The sequence below is a fragment of the Bos taurus genome, chromosome 19 (assembly GCF_002263795.3).
Source record: "Bos taurus isolate L1 Dominette 01449 registration number 42190680 breed Hereford chromosome 19, ARS-UCD2.0, whole genome shotgun sequence".
Taxonomy (NCBI): Eukaryota; Metazoa; Chordata; class Mammalia; order Artiodactyla; family Bovidae; genus Bos; species Bos taurus.
The window spans coordinates 22,301,451-22,324,672 of record NC_037346.1 but is presented as its reverse complement, the minus strand read 5'-3'; the positions used below and the strand labels follow the sequence as shown (position 1 = coordinate 22,324,672).

At 48.4% G+C, this 23,222-nt stretch overlaps 1 protein-coding gene across 1 annotated transcript in view; it reads right to left on the bottom strand.

Annotated features, from left to right (window-relative positions):
• Positions 1-23,222, bottom strand: part of RPH3AL (rabphilin 3A like (without C2 domains)) — a 139,478-nt gene that overhangs the window by 116,198 nt on the left and 58 nt on the right.

The following is a 23,222-nucleotide window of genomic DNA, read 5'->3' as shown; positions in this document are numbered from 1 at the left end:
TCCCAGCATCAGGGTCTTTTTAAATGAGTCAGTTCTTTGCATCAGGTGGCCAAAGTACTGGAGTTTCAGCTTCAGCATTAGTCCTTCCAATGAATAGTCAGGACTGACTTCCTTTAGGATGGACTGGTTGGATCTCCTTGAAGATCCATGGGATTCTTCAGGCAAGAATACTGGAGTGGGTTGCCATTCCCTTCTCCATATGTGGCAACTAAAATGGAAACCAAGATTTGCACATGGGGGTGGGAGGGAGGCTCAGGAGGGAGGGGATATAGGTATACCTTGAGTGGATCCACGTTGTACAGCAGAAACTAACAACACTATAAAGCAATTATCCTCCAATTAAAAAATTAAAATTTAAAAAAAGATTTGCACACACACATTTGCACACCTGCTAGTAAGATACACCCTCTCCCACCTCCACCTTGCTAGATCCTACTCCTCCCCGACACCAGCTGACTCTTCCAGGAGCCCTTTCCTTTCTGAGCCTCTCTCTGAATTCCCCCAGCACACTGTTCCCAAAACTTAAGCATCCCCATGCCACCTGCCATCCATACTACTCTTTACTTAATATTTCCCTTTAAGTCACCTCACTCTTTTACTTTATTTATTTTTTTTAAATTTTATTTTATTTTTAAACTTTACATAATTGTATTAGTTTTGCCAAATATCGAAATGAATCCACCACAGGTATACATGTGTTCCCCATCCTGAACCCTCCTCCCTCCTCCCTCCCCATACCATCCCTCTGGGTCGTCCCAGTGCACTAGCCCCAAGCATCCAGTATCGTGCATCGAACCTGGACTGGCATCTTGTTTCACACATGATATTTTACATGTTTCAATGTCATTCTCCCAAATCTTCCCACCCTCTCCCTCTCCCACAGAGTCCATAAGACTGTTCTATACATCAGTGTCTCTTTTGCTGTCTCGTACACCGGGTTATTGTTACCATCTTTCTAAATTCCATATATATGCGTTAGTATACTGTATTGGTGTTTTTCTTTCTGGCTTACTTCACTCTGTATAATAGGCTCCAGTTTCATCCACCTCATTAGAACTGATTCAAATGTATTCTTTTTAATGGCTGAGTAATACTCCATTGTGTATATGTACCACAGCTTTCTTATCCATTCATCTGCTGATGGTCATCTAGGTTGCTGTTTATAATAGCCAGGACATGGAAGCAATCTTTTACTTTATTTTTAAAGCAAACTCCACCACAAAGAGAAAACCATATCGTTTGCTATAAATAGAAGGGAACTTTAAAACAAAAAGTCATGGTCTAACGCACACGAAAATAAATACCTAATCATTCAAATGTTTGAAGTGCTCATCCGTATAAAACACATACATTACTGTATGCGTGCGTGCTCAGTCCTGACCCGACTCTTGTGGACCCCATGGACCGTAGCCCGCAGGCTCCTCTGTCCCTAGGATTTCCCCAGGCAAGAATACTGGAGTGGATTGCCATTTCCTTCTCCAGGAGATCTACGGACCCAGGGATCAAACCCACATCTCTTACACCTCCTGCATAGCTCTTGGTTTTCCTGGGCCTGTCTCACAGTCGTCTGGAGACTAGACACAGTCTAGCCCCTCTTCCAGTGCCTTCACATCCAATAAAAAATATTTAACAGAAAGTTCCAGTTTGTTCAGTTGTAGTAATGGGGTCCTTTTCTCCCCCTGGCTCTGGGCCCATCTGCTGCCCAACTTTCTTCGAAAGCACACATCCCCTCCTCCATCCACCCCTAACCTCTGCCAGCCTACAGGATGGTACGGAAAGTGTAGCAACTGTCAAGGGGATGCAGGGGTGCTCCTCCCTTCCCCAATCCCTGCCCCCTCTCCCTGGGAAGCTACAGGCCTTGGAGTAACCCAGGAAAAAGCAAGTCAACCATTAACACTGCTCTCCCAGCACAGACACACCCTTCCCGGGAGTTAGCAAAGTTCTAGGAAAAGCCTTGGCTCCAGAAAAAATGAAATCTTCCCATCCCCTCATTGCCAAAGACCCCAAAACACCTACCAGGAACCGAGGGGTCTTGGCTTGGGCCTGGCCCTGCTGGCGTCTAGAAGGAGGCGGGTCCCCTCTCTCCCTCACCACGGGTTGTCAGGGGCGACCCTGATGAAGATCTGAATCACTGGGACTTAAGTCAATAAGTGGCAGCCGGGGAAGGCCCAGCTGGAGCCAAACCAAGGCCTGGATTCTCTGGGTGGACCGACGCCCAGCTGAAGCCAATCCATGGGTGACCAAGTTCCTCCTAATGACATTTTCTAAAGCTGAACAGAGGAGGCTGGGGGGGGGCGTGGGGCAGGGGGGCTACAGTGCATGGGGTGGCAAAAGAGTTGGGCACAACTTAGCAACTAAACAACGACAAAGCCGAACAGATGAAGGACATTTCCTATTAGAGGCAGGCCTCTCTTGGGAACGTTTGCATTCCTTTTATTTTTTAAAGTCTCGCCACTTTTACAAGTTTTAAGGACTTTGTTGTTGTTTTTCAAAAGGGCACATTTTACGGAAAAGTATTCAAACTATTCATTTCAGGCAGTGGTCATACATGGGCGTCAGCATCTCATGACTTCCTGAAACTTCAACTGCTGGGGGTGGGACATCCATCCGGGCGTAGCTCCCTACGAAGAAGGTAAGCTGAAGGCCAGATAACGTGACCAATGACTCCAATGCCCCGGCCTCCCACGGGCAGCTCGAGGAGGGCAAGGGTCATGCAGGGAGGAGCTGACACCTGCCTGTAAGGCTAAGGAAGGTGACAAAGATCCCCTTGTTGACTTTTCAGAGTGCAAACAAGCTAATGACAGGAAGAAAGGTGGTGAGAAGGAAAACACCACATCGAGCACCTAATCCCCGATGGGGAACAAGAGCAGGTGCTGCTAGGCAGGCGGGATGGACGTCATCGTGAGGAGTCCTAGGGGGTGCCCTGTGTCTCTCGGGGGCTATGTGCCTATCCGTGGAACGAGGAGGGGGTGGATAAAGGGGGCGTATTCCAACCTAGGCCAGAGCGACTCTGCTCTTGTCAGGTCCCTATAATGGATTTTCAGGGAAGATAGCCTTTGAAGAAAAGATTCTGTAGCTAAAAATGTTGAGAAGTGCTAATGTGTGAGCCCGGTCATATCACGCAGGAGAGTGCCACGCGAGTCTGAGTCTGTGGAAAGCAGCTGCTAAATACCCAGGTGTGCCAGAGACCAGCTGGTCCTTCATCCCGAGTGGAAGCTCTGACTTGAGGAGGAGCAACAGGAGTGGACCTCCTCCACCAGGGCCAGCCTGGCCGCTCTGCCCTCCTCCTGGCAGGACCACAGGCTGGAGACTGCAGGTGATGCCAGTCAGGCTGAGTCACGTGTCCAGATAAGAGACTCAAACCTCCATAGCGATGGGGGCCAAGTGCAGACCCCAGAGCCAGGTGTGTGCACACAGGGTCCAGAGGTCAAAGAGAGCTGAAATGTGGTGTTAGGGACTGGAGGCGGCCTCTGGGACAGACACGTGGAGAGAGGTTGGTTTCCACGTGCTCCCAGAAGCTTGCTGCACAGAAAGGCCGGCTGAGTTTGCAAGTCCAGGATGGAACAGACCTCAGGAAGGGAATAGCCTGAGCGTACATCTCCACTTAGGAGGGAAAAGCACAGATGGCACCCTAAAAGCTGCCTTCAGGTGGCTGCTGCCCACATGCCAAGGCCGGGGCCTCTGCTGGCCTTCCACGGGACGTATTACACATTCTGTCCTCCCAGCAGTCCTCTCTGCGAAGGACTCCTCCTCAGTGCCGAGGAAATCGTGCCCAGTCCTTCTGGGAGGGAGAAATGGTCCCTCCCTCCTCTTCCTCAGGGTGAAAGTGGGCTTGACGATTAGAACATTCCTACCCCCAGGGCACAGTCACAGGGTCAGGGCTGGCAGGTGACCTAGGCCCAGCCATACAGAGTCTTCCCTGAGCTCTCACCGGAGTTACTGAGAAATACTCTTTCCCTGTGATAGCAAGCTGTGAGAATGATGTTGGCCTGGGACAGCCAGTGCTACCTTGCTGCCACTTGGAAACATCCTGAGAATAAAGCCCAGCACAGCCGAGAGATGGAGGTAGATAATCCTGATGGTGTTAGCAACTGCTGGATCCAGCCATGCCTGAATCAGTCCTTTGATCCCCAACTTGCCAGGTCCACCGAGTCCCCTTTTCAGTGAAACTAGTTTGAGTTGGGTCTTTGCCATTTGCAATTGGGACTCCTGAGTAAGTCATCTACCCAGGAGCAGGAAGGAGTGAGAATGCACTGCATGTACTAACCAAACTCATCATCACCTTGATGGGTTCCTCTGACACCTAGACGCAGTTTATGGCAAACACACCTCCAATGGACAAGACACGGTGTCCACTCCTGCAGAGGTGCTTGTCACAACTTCCTGTGGCTCTCCATTCAGAATTGCCCAATGACTCCTGACACCACCATTGCCCCCAGCGCTGGAATAGCACATGGTTTCGTCCTGTATGCCAGCTCCACATTGCCGGTAATGGCTGCTTGAAGGGCTGCAAGGCTCTCTCTGGCCTCACTGGGAAAGGGTGGAGATTGAATGGTGATGTCTGGCACGAGAGGAGGAACAGAGAGTATCGGTACATGTGCCACGTATTTCCCTTGCCCCTCAGGACCTCGTACATCACCACCCAGGCAAGAAATTTCCTTCAAATCTAATTGCCTGGAAAAGCCCTCAGCGTCTGGTCTCTGCTCCTTATGGACCCCATGAACCGTGTAAATAATACAATTTTTTTCCCCTGCTTTGATCACTCATTAGCTCAGAGTTAAATCTGTGGTTCAACCATAGTAAACCATGCACAGCTCAATGGCCTGAATATATAGCCTAACTCTCGCCCCGGTTGTGACCTTCCAGTAAATTCAGGTTTCTCCTGACCTTATTTTTATGGGTTCCTATTAATTACATGGGCTTCCCAGGTGACACAGTGGTAAAGAATCAACCTCCCAAAGCAGGAAATGCAAGAGACCTGGGTTTGATCCCTGGGTTGGGAAGATCCCCTGGAAAAGGAAATGGCAACCACTCCAGTATTCTTGCCTGGAGAATCCCATGGACAGAGGAGCCTGGTGGGGTTAGAATCCAGGGGCTCACAGTCCAGGGGCTCACAAAAGAGTAACACACAACTTAGCAACTAAACAACAACAGAAACACATATACAAACAAATATAAAAAATATCTACACACAACTCTGGCATTAAGTATCTACTTTAGCTTTTTATTATAAATATACATTTCTCTAGTTTCTTATATATGCAAGGTATATAGAGAAATAGATATTCTTGTTAGTATCTCAATTCCTTTATAGAAAAAGATGGAGGCATAAATGGAAAGATGGATGGATGACAGGAAAACCAGGAAGAATAAGCCACTGTCTGTGCCTGAGAGAATTCAGAAGATCCTTCCACTCTGTTGTGAACAGAGTCCAGGATCTAAGATTGGAAGACAGGCTTTCAATCCCAGCTCTGACCGGCTGTGTGGCTGTGAGGGGGAAAAACACCTCACACACCCAGTTCATCCCGTGCCCAGCCAGCCTGAAGGTTTATCAGCTATTAAATGCATATAAAACAATCTGCCCTACTTCCCTCACTAGATTATAACAGAAATTAAATGTGGTGGTTCATGACTGCTAATCAGAGGTAAGGCACCAGCCGTGTGCATGCCGCCAGCATCATTATCAGCATCGGAAAGAACACGCCAGGCAGTAAGCGCACGGCCGTGGTCAGAAGAGGGCCAGCCGCACAGCTCCTAGAAGTGCTGCAAGGAATTCAAAGAGAAATGAGCCTTTGGAACCCACATCTGCAGGCAGGATCCTTCCCTGCCTCCCACTCTGATGTCTGAGAGAGCTCCCGAGTAAAGGACTTCAATTCTCTGCTCCTCACAGCAAGAGAAAAAGCCCCATCCAGGATCAACCCCCTTCTTAGCCCTGGAAATGGGGCCCAGGCATGAAGGGCCTGGGGCTCCCGGTGCCCCCCTCCCTCTCCCGACCACAGCATCCCTGGCACAAAGGGCCGACGGCACAGCACACGTCACCTGCGGGCCTCCTGAAAGCAGTGAGCTGAGGCTGGAAGCCGTGGGGTTGGGGGCGTGATTGGCAGCTGACCCTCACACCTGCCTCCCGCCGGACCTCACCGCTGCCTGTCCCTTCCTGTCCCCAATCAGGGGCCCATTTATTCCACAATCACCAGGGTTTCCAGGCACCTGAATCAGCACCACTGAGTTTCAAGCAGCAGGTGAAAATGAGACAATGATAATAACCGGGTTCCTTTTCAACAAGCTTTTCAGCAGGGTGTGAGCTAGACCTTGCTTTTCTGGGGAAGCGGACAGAATTCACAAAGGTAGGAAGACTAATTCTAAATTCTGGAATGTTCCCTGCCTGGTGAAGAATTGAAAGTGAAGGCCCAGGGGGAGGGGAGGTGGACAGTCAGAGGGCTGTTGACAAATAAACTCAAGTGACAAAATAAGGTCTCGTGCAGTTTAGGAGCAGATCCATCCTCGGCAGGGTGTTCTCCAAAGTCGGGGTGGAGGGACCCTTGCCATAGGCCGCTTGCATTCCATCAGCTGCCCCTTCTTCCCCCTGGCTTCATTGTGGACTCCAGAATCCCCGAGTTTACACAGGGACTAGTGGCTCTTCCAGGGGTACACTCAGTCCAAGCTGGTATATTAGAGGTCCCTTCCTTGAGAATCAAGGAAAGTGGCTGAGAGACTGCAGTCTCAACTCAACTGCTCTCTGGAACAGTGAGATGCAAATGAACGGAGCTGATGGAGGGGTCATGCTCCCCAGGTGGAAATGCCCGGAAAAGAGAAAGGTGGTCTGCAGTGAGAGCCAGGAGAGGAGAGCTGAAATAGCAGCTGAGCAAAGACAAGGCGGAGAGAGGGCTCCTGGGCCTTCCTCTGACCCGTGTGCTCGGTCCAGCCCTGCCCGGGGCCTGGGCTTCTGTGAGACACTCCAGTGTCCTGGCAACAAATGCCCATTTCCACTGTTTGCAGTGAGGCCAGCCCTAGTGAGCCACAAGTTCTATTTAGCCTGATTAATACAATGTCCATTTCCCTCCCCCCAGCTCGTTAAGCGTGGAGCGGAGATCTCAGCCGCTCTCTGGGCTGATTAAGAATATATGAAAGTGTGGTTGCTTAGTTGTGTCCGACTCTTTGCCACCCCATAGGCTATTACGTGCCAGGCTCTTCTGTCATGGAATTCTCCAGGCAAGGATGTGGGAGTAGGTTGCCATGCCCTCCTCCAGGGACTCTTCCAGACCAGGAATCAAACCCCAGGTCTCCTGCACTGCAGGCAGATTCTTTACCATATGAGCCACCAGGGAAGCCCTTAAGACTACCTGCTATTGCTGCTGAGTTGCTTCAGTCGTGTCAGGCTCTGTGGGACCCCATAGACGGCAGCCCACCAGGCTCCTCCATCCCTGGGATTCTCCAGGCAAGAGTACTGGAGTGGGGTGCCATTGCCTTCTCCATAAGACTACCTGGCAGTGGGGATGCAAATCAGTGGCCCGTGAGAGAAGGGGTTGCAGTACCAGAGGGACTCAGGTCTGGCTCCATCTAGTGGGGTGACCTTGAACTATAACCTCCCTGATGGGCAGGTTTTTCTCACTTGGGCTGCCGCAGATGCCTCCTAAATCCACTCCTGGCCCTCTCCAATCTGTCTGCATCACATAGTCACAAAGAGCTCTTCGAAATGCCAGCCATTTGGAACCATTAGGGAAACCACCAGCTGAGTCTTCTAGAGGTGCCCTCAGCCCAAACTGGCATATTGAGGTCCCTTCTTTGAGAAGCTAGGAAATTGGCTAAGAGAGTGAAGTCAATTCAACTGCTCTCTGGAATAATAAGATGCAAATTTAGGAGTTCACGGAGGGGCCATTTTCCCCAGGTGGAAATGCCCAGGGAAGAGAAAGCACCTATGAAACCATCCATGGAAACCCCCCAGTGACTTTCTACTATTCTGATGATAAAACTGAAGACTGCCCACGCCAGCCCAGCCCACACAGGGCCTCTGTAACACATTACACTCTTTCCCCTTGGGGTTACAGACACCCTGATACTCCTTCCGGGAGAATGCTTCCCCTGATTCTGCCTCTCCCCAACCCCCTTTTACCCAATTGCCTCTTTTTATTCTTTTTATTAACATCATTATTGCAATTTAACTTATGTACTATAAACTTCACCCTATTAAAATGTACAATTCAGCGGTTTTAGTATATTCACAGTTATACAACCATTACCACCATCTCATTCTAGAACATTTTCATCAGCCCCGAAAGAAACCCTGTACCCATTAGCGGTCATTCCCCATCCCTCCCTCTCCTCAGCCCTGGGAAACCACGAATCTACTTTCTGTCTCCATAGGTTTGCATATTCTGGACATTTCATAGAAATGGAATCACATAATATGCGGTATTTTCTCTATTTCCTTATTTTGTGCTCTAATCTTTATTACTTTTTTCCTTCTGCTTGCTTTAGATTTAGTTTGCTCTTTTTTCCCCCTAGTTTCTTAAAGTGGAAGAAGGCTACTGGTTTTAAGTCTTCATCTTTAAATATATGTTTATTTATTTATTTGGCTGTGCTGGGTCTTGGCTGCGGCATGTGGGAGCTAGGTCCCTGACCAGGGATGGAACCCAGGCCCCCTGCTTTGGGGGCGCAGAGCCTTAGCCACTGGATCACCAGGGAAGTCCCTGCATAGGCATTTTAGATTCCATACAGGGACCTCTCACTCCCCACTTTCCCCCTTCACTAAATTATCCCCCATCACCCTGTCAGGGGTGACCCAGCTTACCACATGACACCCAAACCTGCATCCCAGCCCACAAGGTCCTTTTACAGGAAGCAAGAAGAGGTTCCCCTTGGTGGGGGAGCATCTCTTGCACCTGTTGGAAAATGGCTGTCACGAACTAATAACACTAAATCAAGACGCTATACGGCCACGTGTGAGAAAGTCGCCACAAATGGAAACCCTACTCCGTGTGGTGCCCTCATAAGGCTCTCAACCCGCGAAAATGACTTTGGCAGAGCCACCACGATGTCCACAGTCACCTGCAGCTCTGGCCAAGCAAGATGCTCAAAGCAGCTAGTAACCTGCTCCGCAGAACTCTGCCAATGCAGAGATCACGTGGTCAAGAACTGCGTCCACTTTCTGCCATGCTCAAGTAGAAAATGGAAGGTCCTAACAAGCCCAGGAAGTAGGATAAAGGTCTTCGAGTCCAGGTTGGGGTCATCAGCCCCTAAGCAGTGACTTCTGCAAATGAGGAAAACCACCAGCAGGGTTAGAACCGGCAGGGAGAGGTCACCGCAGGAACAGACTCAAGAGAAGCAAAGGAATGAAACCTGGGAAACACGGACAGCAGCTCAGTGGCTGCTCTAAGATGTGGCCTGGGCTGATCTCCCACCATTTGGAGTTAGAATTTTGCATTCATCTCTGACCTTTTCTTGGAGAATCTAACTCATGGCACCGTCCCCTGATCAAACACCTGCCCACACCCTGACATTAATGAGGACAAGCGCCGACGACGCTTAGACCAGTTGAAATTGGGTCGTTCCCTGTCACTAATCCGCGTGATTTGATGACATTAAAAAAAGAAACCAGAAGACAATTCTTTTTTACTTGTAAATGAGGCTCCACTTAAAGCAGAATAATTTCCAAGTCGAGCTTTCTTAGGCGAAGGGTCCCTGCAGGATGGTGCAAAAGAACTCGGGATCTAGCCCTTGTTTTCTGATTACAGTACCGAACACTCCCTCATCTAACCCCCCTCAACCCGCCCTCTACATCGAAGAGAAATAAACTGGTTTCCGAAAATGAAGTTCGGAAAATAATAGACACTCCTACACGTCACCTACATTAAGCCAGCATTCTCTATTAACTTTCCACTGGGGAACGAGAGAAAATTGTTTCAAAACTGGGAACTAAATTTAAGGTTGGGGGGGTGGGAAACAACCTTCACCAAGCCCAAAGCTTTGAAGTAGATTTGCTTGAAGTAGATTTGCCTAATACTTTTAAAAGTTAGAGGTAAAGTGACTACTTGTTTGAGAGGTCACCTTGTCACATCAGCCCAGGAATTATGGGCTCAAATGGGGTCATGGAAAAATTCAAGGACTGGGCTTCCCGGGTGGCTCAATATAAAGAATCCACCTGCCAGTACAAGAGACACAGGTTTGATCCCTGGCCTGGGAAGATTCCACGTGCCTTGGAGCAGCTAAGCCCGGGCACCACAGAGCCTCAGAGCCACAATTACTGAGTCCATGTGCAGCAACCACTGAAGCCCACGCACCCTAGAGCCCTGCTCTGCAACAAGAGAAGCCACCACCACGAGAAGCCCACGCACTGAAACAAGAGTAGCCCTTGCTCTCTGCATCTAGAGAAAAGCCCTCACAGCTACGAAGACCAGCACAGCCAATAAATAAATAAATACAATTCTTTTTAAAATTTAAGGATTGGTTAAAGACAGCTTCTACTCTGAGTTTTAGCAATAGGACAGACACGTTCCACCAAATTTTTGGTGCTATCTGTGGGGCACACGGCACAAAACAGGATTCTTGGATTTTGCAAGCAACAGAAACCAGGTGTGGCTGACTTAAGCAGAAAGGGATTTACTGACGGGATACCTCATAGCTGGGAAATAATGGGAAGGCTAAAGATCCTGACATGGAAGACAAGAACCCTGGCAGCTATACGGTCTGAGCCTCAAGGTCTAATCAGCTGCTACCGCGAGAATAAGAGGCTCCAATATCCTTTCCCTTCCTGCTTCACTCTGCTTAGATTTCAGATCCCAGAAAGAATGATCCAGCAGAGTAGCCCAGCTTGGGTCAACATCCCACCCCTTGACCTGGGTGATGGCTACCTAGCTGTGCTTGCTTTGTAAAAATTTAGACAAGCAATATATTTAGAGTTTATGCTGTTTTCTGAACGGATCTTAAGATTTTTTTTTTTTAAATGTGGACCATTTTTAAAGTCTTTAGTGAACTTGTTACAATATTGTTTCCGTTTCATGTTTTGGTTTTTCCTCCGAGAGGCATGTTGGATTTCAGCTCCCCAACCAGGGATTGAACTAGCATCCTCTGCATTGGAAGGTGAAGTCTTAGCTACTGGACCACCAAGGAAGTCCCCTGTATGGATCTTACACATCAATAAAGCACAAAGTTACACCTAACCAGCAATTCCACCCCTAATACAAGTAAAACCTGGAAGAGAAATAATACATAAAATGGAAAACATAAATCAGCAAGAATACTTATGGCCACTCCATTTATAATAGCCTAAAACTAAAAACAGTCTGAGGCTCTATGAACAGGTAAATGGATAAGCAAATAGTACATATTCAGACAGTGGAATACTGCTCAGCAATAAAAAGGAAGCAACTAAAACTAAAAAAAAAAAAATGGAAGCAACTACTGATGCACACAAGAGCCAACTCATTGGAAAAGACCCAGATGCTGGGAAAGATTGAAGGCAAAAAGAGAAGGGGGAAACAGAGGATGAGATGGTTAGATAGCATCACTGACTCAATGAACACGGATATGGGCAAAATCTGGGAGACAGTGGAGGGTAGAGGAGCCTGGCGGGCTGTGGTCCATGGGATCAGAGTCAGGCGTGACTTAGCAGCTGAACAACAACTTGTACACATACAACAGGGAAGAACCCTAAAACATGATGTCAAGTCAGAGTGAAAGAAGCCTTGACAAAAGAGTACATGTGATTCCATCTATATGAAGTTCTAGCATGAGCAAAACTGATCTGGAAAAAAAATCAGAATGGTTGCTTCTAAGGAAGCCGGGAAAGGATTGCCTGGGAAGAGGCACGAGGGACCTTTCTAGGGTGATGGTCATGTTCTCTGTTTTGAAAGGGGTCTGGCTTGCATGGGGATATGCTTTTATCTGAGCTCTTCTGATGACACACATAAGATCTGTATATTTCACTGTTATGCACACTTTACCACAAAAGAAAAGAATAAACAAATACTGAGATCCAGTTAATGATAAGCTTGCTGAAGTATTTGACAGTTTCATCCATCAAAAGATGCTATTAAGATGGTGAATAAGTCAGCCACACACCAAGTATTGCACCACATAATAAACAAAGGATTAGTATCAGAACTGGCAATAACCTAATAGGAAAAAAATGGGTAAAGAAAAGTATGGGTGTGCAAATGAGTCAACCCATAGCCCGTAAACACATTCCATCTGAGCAGTAATCATCAAAACAACAGTTTAAACCACAGTGAGATACTGGCTCACTCTTAACAGAGTGGCAGGAGCTAAAGGTGTGGATGATACTAAAGATGATGAGGACATAGAGCAACAAGCCCTCTTGTCCAGGGCTGGAGAGAGAACCAAGAAAGAAGATAACATACAGCCTGCGACCCTGTGATTCTGCTCTATACATCCTAGAGAAACACACCGAAAAGAACCGTGGTAACAGCAAGGAAAAGTGGAGACAACGCAAATGTCCATCAATAAGTGGAGGGGGATAAAAACTGGATCACTTTGCAGCAGCAGTTAAAAAAAAGAGAAAGGAATGAACTGTAACTGCACATACCAGCATGAATCTCAAGAACACACACATGGATCAATGAAAAAATGGAATACAGCATGATTCCATTTATAAAAGGTGAAAAGTATACAAACTTTAAAAACACACTGTTAAAGACATAAACCTACATGGTAAAGCAATAGAGAATAGCAAGCTAATAATGCTAAGAGAGAATTCAGGTTAGTGTATCCCCTGGGGATGAGGAGAGTGCAGGTCACATGTGAAGAAAGGCATAAAAGCAATTTCCAAAGGGCTGTTGATACTGTTTCTTCCATTAGCTGGGCACATGCCTGCTTTATTGTTGTTGCTGACTCCTTGCGACCCCATGGACTGCAGTCCAGGCTCCTCTGTCAATGGGATTTCCCAGGCTAGAATACTGGAGTGAGTTGCTATTTCCTTCTCCAGGAGATCTTCCTGACCCAGGGATCAAACCCACGGCTCATGAATTGGCAGGCAGACTCTTTACCACTGAGCCACCTGGAAAGCCGCCTGCTTTATTATTCTTTAAACTGTACATATATGTTTTATATGCATATAGATCTATTTCACAATGATTTTTCAATCAAATATTTTCTTATAGTCCAACAATTTCCAGTTAAAGACTGGGGGCGGGGGGGAAATAATCATATTCCCTAGCAACAAGAAACATAAAACTCCTAGGAACAAACTTGACAAGAAATGTTCACAACCCTCATAAAAAATCTATGAAACTTTAGTGAGTGCTATAAAAAAAGAGAGAATGACAGGAAGACATCAATCAATATGGGACAGACTATATTTCTAGAGAGGAAAACTCACTATCATTATTATTTTATAAATTTAATATCATTCTAAATTAGATTCTAATGGTATGTGCAGAAGAGCAATAAAATGATTATAAATTTCATAGGAAAGAATGAATAAATGGGCAAATGTAACCAAGGGACTGTTGAGAAAGGATCTGTACTTCCAGGGGCTAACTATGAAAAGTCATAATTTAAAAAGTGTGATAGTGGGATCTCCCTGGTGGTTCAGTGGTTAACAACCTGAGTGTCCAATGCAAGGGGTGCAAGTTCAATTCCTGGTCAGGGAACTAAGATGGGGGAAGAAAAAGAGGTCAGTTAATGAAAAATGAGGAAACCTAGAAGTTCATATTTTGTGCATGATAATAAAGCTAACATTTAGAGTCAGTTGGGGGAAGGAGGAAGGAAATCTAGCATCCAAGACCAAAATCTATTAACCTAGTAACACAGGTTATTGGACCTGGGAGGCTAAGGGAAAAGAGGGGAGGGAGATGCTCATGTTTTGCCTTTTTGAATTTTGAATAACATGTACAATTGACCGTGAGTACAGTGGAGGGTGGTGTCCGGGGCATCAACTCCCATGCTTTTGAAAATTCCCTTATAACTTTACAGTCAGCCCTCGATATCCATGGTTCTGCATCCACAGATTGAACCAACCATGGGTTATGTAGTATGATAGTACTTCTTTAGTGAAAAAAAAAAAAAAAAAATCCATGCGTAAGTAGACCCACAGAGTTCAAACACATGTTCAAGGGTCAACTGAATAGTCCAAAGAAATTTAAAAAAAATTTTTTTTAGCAGCGCCACACAGCATGTGGGATCTTAGTTCCCTGACTAGGCATCGAACCCATGCCCTCTGCATTAAAAGCATGGAGTCTTAACCACTGAACCATCAGGGAAGTCCCTTAAGTTTAAATTTCAAATACAAGTGGTAGGAAAAGCAATTGAACCAAAAAAAAAAACTGGTGCACAATTTGGAAAGAAATAAAATCAGGCTTTTATACCTAAACCAAAATAAAGTTTGGTAGAATTAGAGTTGAATGTAAAAGAGAGAGCTAAATGGAAAAGCTGACACCATATAAAGAACTAGAAGAAAATACAGGTGAATACTTACCTGAGCTTGGGGTGGGAGAGACATTTCAAATCCAAACGCAAGGGAATAAATCATAAAAGGACTAACCACATGCATCAATCTGCTGGGGCTACAAAAACAAAATATCATAAACGGGGCAGCTTACAGAACAGACCTTTATTTCTCACAGTTCAAGGTCAAGGTGCCAGGCAATTCAGGTCCTGGTGAGGGCTCTCTTCCTGGCCTGGAGGCAGCCGCCTTCCTGCTGTGTGTCCACGTGGCCTTTCCTCAGGACATGTGTCAGGACAGAGAGAGAAAGAGAGAGCTCTCGGCCATCTCTTCTTATACGGGCACTAATTCCATCATGAGGGCCCCACCCTCATGGCCTTGTCTAACCCTAAATACCTCCCAAACACCCCATTCCCAATACTATCACATTGGAATTAGGGCCTCAACATGTGCATTTCAGGAGAACACAAACATTCAGTCCACAATACCACATAAACATCAGAAACTTCTCTATGTTTAAAAGTGGTAATAGAAAAACAAACACTAGATTGAGAAGAAAATGTGTTACATAGATGACAGTCACTATTCCTATGGGTAAGTAAATGTTAAATAAAACATAGGTTAGAAAATCATTGATACAGAATGATCTCAAATTTTAAACATTAAACATGTTTATCGCTGGAGGCTGAGAATCACAGATGTTAATATTTTTCTTTGTGCTTTTGTATGTTTCTAAATTTTCTAAAATGGATATGAACTCCTTCTAAGATTCAACAAAATGACTGTTGTTTTTAAAAAGTGTCACGTCGTGGTCAAGCAATATCCGAGACAGAGGGTCCAGTTCTGCAAAACGTTAGGAGGACGGTTGATGAGCAAGGTGTCCTGCAAGCCTAGAGTGTGATCCGTATCACCAGGAACCCCAAACAGAGGCAAGTCCTTCTCCCCAGAGGAGGCAGGCATGATGAGACTCTTGCACTAGTGAAAATTCTTCCCCGTGGAAAAGGGTTGAAGCTCCAATGCTTTAGTTACCTGATGCGAAGAGCCGACTCATTGGAAAAGACCCTGATGCAGGGAAAGATTGAGGGCAAAAGGAGAAGGGGGCAACAGAGGACGAGATGGTTGGATGGCATCACCGACTCAAGGGGCATGAGTTTGATCAAGCTCTGGGAGATGGTGAAGAACAGGGAAGCCTCGTGTCCTGCAGTCCATGGGGTTCCAAAGAATTAGACATGACTTAGCCATTGAACAACAATGGAAGAGGGAAGATTTATTTGATATGGCTCCAAAGAGACAGACCCAGACCCAGAATGACAAAGAGGCAGATCTCAGCTCAAAAGAGGGAAGAATTTCTATCTCTATGAGCTGCCACAAAATGCAAAGCACCGAACAGTGAACTTTGTGTCACGATCCACCCAGGACTCAGGGATGAATGGAGGAAGACTTCTTAGATCAGGAAGAGGGGGGTAAATTAGACATTAATTTTTAATCATATAATTACTTTCCCTTTAAAAAATTTAAAACAGATTGTATACTTAAAATGGATGACTTCAGGTATTTAAATTATACATCAATGAAATTGTTTTTAAAAGTTTAAATATCACAGAGAAGGTGAAATTTCTCTTTGATCATCCCCCCAACACATACACACACACACACACACACACACCAAATGCTGGTGCCCTTCCCTGTGCATAATAGCTATTGTAAGTTTGGAGTGCCTTTTTATGGACATTTTAATATGCTTTTACATGTAGGTATATGTTATATATATTTACTTGTGATACTTGGGTGTGCTTAGTTGAGTCCGACTCTTTGCGACCCCATGGACTGTAGAGCCCGCCGGCTCCTCTGTCCACGGAATTTTCCAGGCAAGAATACTGGAGTGGGTTGCCATTTCCTCCTCCAGGGGATCTTCCCCGCCCAGGGATGGAACTCGTGTCTCCTGCATTACAGGCAGATTCTTTACCTGCTGTGTCATCACGATCTGTATTCATATAAAGTACAGCGGACTATGTGAAAACATCTCTCTAAGAGGCATCATAATGTACTTATCACTTTGAAATTTGCTTTCTTCACCTTATAATCTTAGAGATTCATCATTATTGTTATAGGAAGACCCAACTAATTCTTTCTCAAAGCTGCATAAGACTCCCAGGCATGAAAATGTGAGCTGATGTAGCTGAAACTATTCCACCACAGGCAAACATTCAAATGTGTAACAGTTTTTCACTTCAGACTGCAAACTGCCACAAAGGCCATCCTAGAACTTTCCACCTGTGCACACACACCAGGCTTCCTTTAGGGCAGATCCTGAGAAGGAAAATCCCTGTGATGTAGGGCAGATGCTGTTTTACTCTAACAGGTCCTGCCTAATTGCTGCCCAAGCCTTAGATTCCAAGGTTTTAAAAACCTGATCCCTGTGAAATGTCTTGTCAGTTTCAGCTCAGTGTTTCAGCCTACCTGGCATATTCTGCACTTGATTTTGCTCCACTGATCTTTAACTATTCAAATCACCATCCAACCATGAGATGGGCTGCCATGGTCATTGGCAGCACAGAAGCCAAAGGCCACCTTCCTGGCTTCTCATGGAGAAGACTCTTAAATGGGGAAGAGGCCCTTCCAAGCTTCTGTGAATCAAAGGATGCCCTACCAGTAAATGAAAAGGGATGAGGGCTGAGAAAGAGAAACTGTACAAACCCTGGTATCAACTCAACTGCTTGGATGATGTTGTTGTTCGGTCACTAACTCGTGTCTGACTCTGCAGCTCCATGGACTGCAGCACGCCAGCCTTCCTTGTTCTTCCCTATTCTCCCAGAGTTTGCTCAAACTTATGTCCATTCAGTCGGTGATGTTATCCAACCATTTCATCTTCTGTTGCTCTCTTCCCCTTCTTCTTGGATGGGCCAAGCCCAAAGACGAAAATGCGTCAAGATGTTTAAAATAAAAAAAAAAAGCATCAACCCATAAATTAGGTGTGAGTGCAGCTGAGTGAGTCAGGCAGGAGTGAGTCAGGCAGCCATGGGTATTGACAATCGTTCACCCTCCTCACCAGGCAAGCCAACCACCAACTCCGTGATGACCCCCACCACGGTTACAACACCTGACTGATTCATTGTCCGTGATAGACTAAGTGCTTTTACATAAGGTGCTAACTCCGTGACTGCGGTCTTACATAAGGTGCTCCAGTATTTTTAGCAGCATATAACTGCCATGTGGAAGGAGGAGCTCATTGCCCAGTGAATGCCGCTCACTTTCCAGGCTGGCGCAGTCCTTGAAATGCTGATGTTCTGCAAGCAGCGCCTGGCTGTGGAGCAGTGAGGATGTCCGTGCAAAGGACTGCAGCACCAGCCAGATTCTGCTGTTTCTCCAGGCCAAACGACAGACCCCGGGCAGCAGGGGATTCACTTCACTTCCCTTACCGCCAGGCCACTTCATGAACTTGGCAAGAACCCAACGAGCCACCTCCTAGCTTAGCAAGCTCTCCCCATGCCCAGTGAAAGAGAGGGGGACAGGAGAAAGCCAGAGTGGGCCCTGGTCCTGCTCCCACATCCCCAGAACCTGGGTGCCCATCCTCGTATCACCTCCCACCTCTCAAAAGAAATCCAAGATTCCAGGTCCAGTGTCAAGGGTATGGCCCCCAGGAGGGACTGGAGGGTGAGTATTCATTGGATTGAGGGTCACTGCTGCCTTTTTCTGTTTTGGTAAATTTTATTAAAGTATCATAGACCCACACAAACACACAAGTACACACAACAAATTGGTGAATCTTGAAAAGATGAACATGGTATGTGACCAACACCAAGACACAGAAACTAAACATCACCAGCCTCTAAGCCTTCCCTGTGCCCCTGGGAACTACCAGCCTGACTTCCAAACCTTATACTCAACCTGCCTTCTTTGCACATGGGGTAAGCGGGATCCTACCTAAGGGCTGTGCTCTTTTTCTGTCTGGTGCCTTTGCTCAACAGTGTCTGTGTGACCCTTCCCCGTTGTTTTGTGTGGCTGCGGACTGTTGTGTGGCACAGGGTTCTCTTGTCTATTCAGTGTTCTATTTGTCCACGCTATTGCCTATGGACACTGGGTGATTGCCAGTTTTGTGGCAATTACAAATAGAGCTGCTGTGAACACTCTAGTACATGACTTTTCACTGCAGCCTTCTGCCTCTCACGAGACGTAAGAAGTTGAAAACAACTGCTTTAAATCAAATCTAGAGAAAGCCAACGTGCTCTGCCTCTCCAACTCACCCTTTCATTCTTTAAACGCAGTCTGTCCACCATCAACGTGGCTCCACGTGAAGAGGTTTGGCCACAGGCGTCAGACTTCCTAGTACTAAAGGCCAGGTCCGTCACCTACTTGCTGCGCATCCGTGCGCAAGCACTTAACCTCTCTGTGCATTTTTCTTACCTGTACAATGGGGGCAACAATAGTACTTCTATCTACCTGCATTTGGTTGAAGATCAAATAAAGGAACAAGGTCTGCACAAAATAAGCACCCATCAAAGGTAGCAGCTATGATTACAGTCAAAGGCACCCTGTCTTTCTTGGCACCCCAAGGTACCCGAATCTGGGTACCCCTGCCAGGAGCAGCTTTGACATAAGAGGAGACACTAACTAAAGACAAACAATCTCACCACCTCCAACTGGGACAGAGTTGTACCAAAAAGCCCTCACTAATCCCCTGGTGGTCGAGAGGTTAGGACTCTAAATTCCCCATGCAGGGGCATGAGTTCTATCCCTCGTCAGGGAACTAAGATTCTGCATGCCATGCGAGGCACAATCAAAAAAAAAACAATTGCTCTAATAAGCCCTCCTGACACCAGACCATGCTCTTTCCCTCTGCCTCTCCAGCCATCAAGGATGCGTGCAGGCCACGGTCACTGTCCTTTTACCCACAAGGCACTGAATTTCATTCAAAATGTGACCTAAACCAGAGGCTTCATCCGGGGTCACTATTAATGGTGTGCCAAGCAGCCTGGTGACAAGCTGCTGGGGCATTAAAGGTGCCCAGAAATCACTGTCTGGGAAAAAAAAAAAGAAAAGTTCTAAATGTCCACGCAAAAGGAGAGTCAAGTGGAATATTTCATTATTTTAGACGACAAAGATAGAAAAAGCTCCTAGAAGCCTACGGTGCAGAGACCTAGGAGCAAGAGACTCGGGGCCTCCCATTACTCGTTGCCATGGCAACTGTATTTCACATCAGGAACTCATTTTCATATGACAGTGACCTGTGGAGGAAAGGGAAGGACAGCTCCTAAGGAAACTTTGTTGAAGGTGGTTCTGTTGGGGGTGGGGCTGATTTCTGTTTACCAAATAAGAAAAGCACTTAAAGGTGTCCTAAGGGACAGAAACGACCTGAGGGCTCCTTGGGGTTCTGTGTTCCACAACTCTTACTTGAGACACACAGACAAGACACACATTCACAAACACACACACAGTGTGTTTCGAAGGCCTCTGGGGGCAGTTGTCACAGCCTCCTTTAGGCACTGGTCCCACCATCAGGCATCTGTTCTATTACAAAGTCCTTTCCTGGAGTCCAGTAAAGTCCCAAGCAACCAGCTGACCACCATCAGGACATCCTGGGCCAGATGCCGTGAAGACCTGTAACACGCTCCCTGGCCTGAAGCGTATGCTTTCCTAGACAAACAGCAAACCCCAGGATCAAACAATCTTGCAAGTCAGACTTGAGTTCCAACCTCTGTTCTGCCCACCCTCAAGTGTGTGGTTTGGGCCGGTCCCTGGACCTCACTGGGTTTGTGTCCTCATGGGCAGAATGAGAACCAGAGTCCTAGCGCCTACCCCTCTGGGGGCCGCACAGATAACACACTCGAGGAATCTCTTGGAAAGATCAGCACACATCTGGTACATACTGACCACTCAACAAACAGCTGCTATGAATAAGCACTGGAAGAGCATCTCTTACACCCGTGATACAACTGGAGGCTAATAGCAGAGAACAAAGTGTTAAATGGGGTGGCACAAACTGTAATGAATCCATCTGTAAGACCAGCGGGAGTGCGGGCCAGTGGTAATCCAGAAGACTTGAACAGACCAGGAGAGAGGTGGGATGTGAATCAGTGGCTCAGTGGTAAAGAATCTACCTGCAATGCAGGAGACTCGGGTTCCATCCCTGGAGAAGGAAATGACAACCTACTCCAGTATTCTTACCTGGAAAATCCCATGGACAAAGGAGCCTGGCGGGCTACAGTCCTTGGGGTCGCAAAGAAGCTGGACACAATATAGCGACTAAACAACTGAAGGATGGCCGGAGATGTCCTTGGAGATTAAGGGGAGAAATTCCTTTATTGAGTCAACTGGGTACACGGTCCTGGGGACCCTGGAGGAAGGCAACAGGCTTCAGGGACACAAAGGGACCTGTGATCAGCAGACAGACAGCTGTGGTCTCATGGGCATGGTGGAGTGGGAAGGCCAGGAGAGGAGCCCCCGGCGGGGTTGAGAGAGGCAAAGCTTTCCCGGAAAAACATCTTCTGAGCTGTGTCCTCCAGACTAAGGCAGAGAGGGCTGACCATGGTAGGGAGAGAAGCAGTCTGGGGACTGGAAATTGGTTTCAGGGGGTGAAGCCACATGACTGGGAACCACAGGAGGTGAAAGAGCTGATCTCTGTGCGGGAGGAGGCCGGAAACCTCTGAAGATTTCCCAGGGGAGAATGCAGACAGGGTAAGGCCGCAGTCATCCCGGAGCCATCAGGCTACAGGTGACACGCCAGATGGACTGTGGGGGCTGGAAAGGATTCTGGCATCAGATCAGCCAAAGGGGCCTCTGAACTCTGGCCTGAGACTTTCGAGGCCTGGAGCAGAAGCCTGGTTACAAAAGGGCAGGAGCGGCAAGACACTTTAGGGAAAAGAGAGTGACAGAGGGGCAGGACTCCCCTCCTACTGCTGGGGAGTCAGGAGGACATGGTGATCTTCGGGTGTCACTGGGCATTCCAGGAGGTAGGCCAAGGACTAGAATCTTAGGGTGAGGGGGATTCCCTGACAGCTTCCAAAGCGAGTTCTCTGAGAAGATAAACATGGGCCTCTCAAAACATCCCAGCAAAGAGGGAAGGGGCCTCAGAAGAGAAGAAGGAATGATGGAGAAAGAAGAACAAAACCAGGAGAGAAATGACAGCAGAGAAGACTGCAAACAGGGCACGGGCACACAGCAGCCCACCTCCCGGGCAGAAGGGATGGCAGCGGGATGAGGCGAGAGGGAAAAAAAAAATCAGTGTTTGGAAACAAGCTGGCTTCCAAGGAAGCAGCTTTAGCAACGTGGTGGGGCCAGCAGCTGGGCAGCAGGATTAAGAGGGGAGGCGTAGCGCCAAGAGGCAGGCAGCAGGTGCAGAGCGCTTGTCGGGAAGATGCAAGTGAGAGAAACGAGAAACCAAGCTTACAGCTCTGGTGCTTGTGTTCCCTCCCTTCCCCAACAAGAGATGGGAGGCCAAGTGGATGTCAGAAGCAGGAGGATGGAAGGGCACGTGCAGACAGGCACAGTCTCTCCAGGTGTGGGGTTGGGGGCGGGGGGGCGGGCACGTGGAGAGGCAGAGACTAGACTGCAGCCCTGGCCCCTCCAATGCTCCTACCAGGGCGTCCAGGGACACTCTGACAGTCCCAGACAATCCCAGACCTCCAAATGCTGGGGGATCGTGCGTTCCCCCCGACCCCCTCACCCCCTGGGCCCCTGAACTCACAAAGGATGTATTTCCACCTCCTGCCTCACACCTCTGCCCAGGGCCACCTCCAGGGCTGCGGGTATCACAGACAGCACAAACAGGATAATCAGGTTCTCAGCCTTCTGAGCAGTAGGCAGGGGACAAAATTCCAGACTTCCCAGCAGAGCCCTGGCTGCAGCCCACGAAAGGGGGCTTCTACCCCCACAGCACAGGTGTCACAGGGCATCCCTGTGAGTACAGATCCTTCATTCTGAAGGCAGGGAGGCTCCCCGGATGGATTTCTACACTTCCTCCAAACCTTAACCCTGAGAAAATCAGAGGTGGGCCCGACTACTGGGAGCAGGGTTTGGGGGAGACCAGAAAAAAACCCTGGACAGGATTTTCAGGCTGAAAGGTGCGCAGGGTGAGGAATCTTGTCTGGCCAGTGACAGCTACCTCCATCCCGCCCTCTTGGGCACCGAATGCCATCTGATTCCCACTCCTGACTACCTAACCCAGGGTGAAAGCGCCAATGGCCAGGGCCCAGGCCCACTCGGGTGCCCACGCTCATCATCGGGAGCGTGGGACCCTCACCAAAGGCGAGGCCGAGCGCAGAGGGGTGGTGCCCGTCTTCCCCGCTAGGTCGGTAGGTGCCGGCGACCCCGGGGCCCCTCCCGCCCACGTGCGCGCCCCGCAGGCGCTCGGTAAACACTGCACTTGTTGACGCGCTCGCCCGGAGCGCTAGCCCCAGCGCCGCCTGCCGTCCGCCGCCGCCTTCGACCGCCCACTCGCTCACTCCCCGGAGCTCGGCCGCCCCTACCCGTCCGGCGCCCCCACCCACCCACGAGCGCGGGCGCCTACGGGACCCCCGAGGGCCCAGGCAGGCTGTGGCCAGGTCGCCGAGCACCAGGCGCTCTGGGGACCGGGCCGGGCCCGGACCCGGGCCCAGGCACTGACCCGAGCCGCTCGAGACCAGTCCTGGGCTCCGAGCCAGGCAGGAGGGAGGGAGGGTGGGAAGGAGCGCGGCTCGGGCCCTGCACGCGCCCCTGGCCCGCGCGCCACAGCTCCCGCGGCCCGCCTGCCGCTCCGGGGCCGCCCCGCGCGCCCCCGTGGTCCCCCACGGTCCCCGCCACCGAGACACACACACGCCCCGGCGCTCCCAGACCGGGCCCCGAAAGA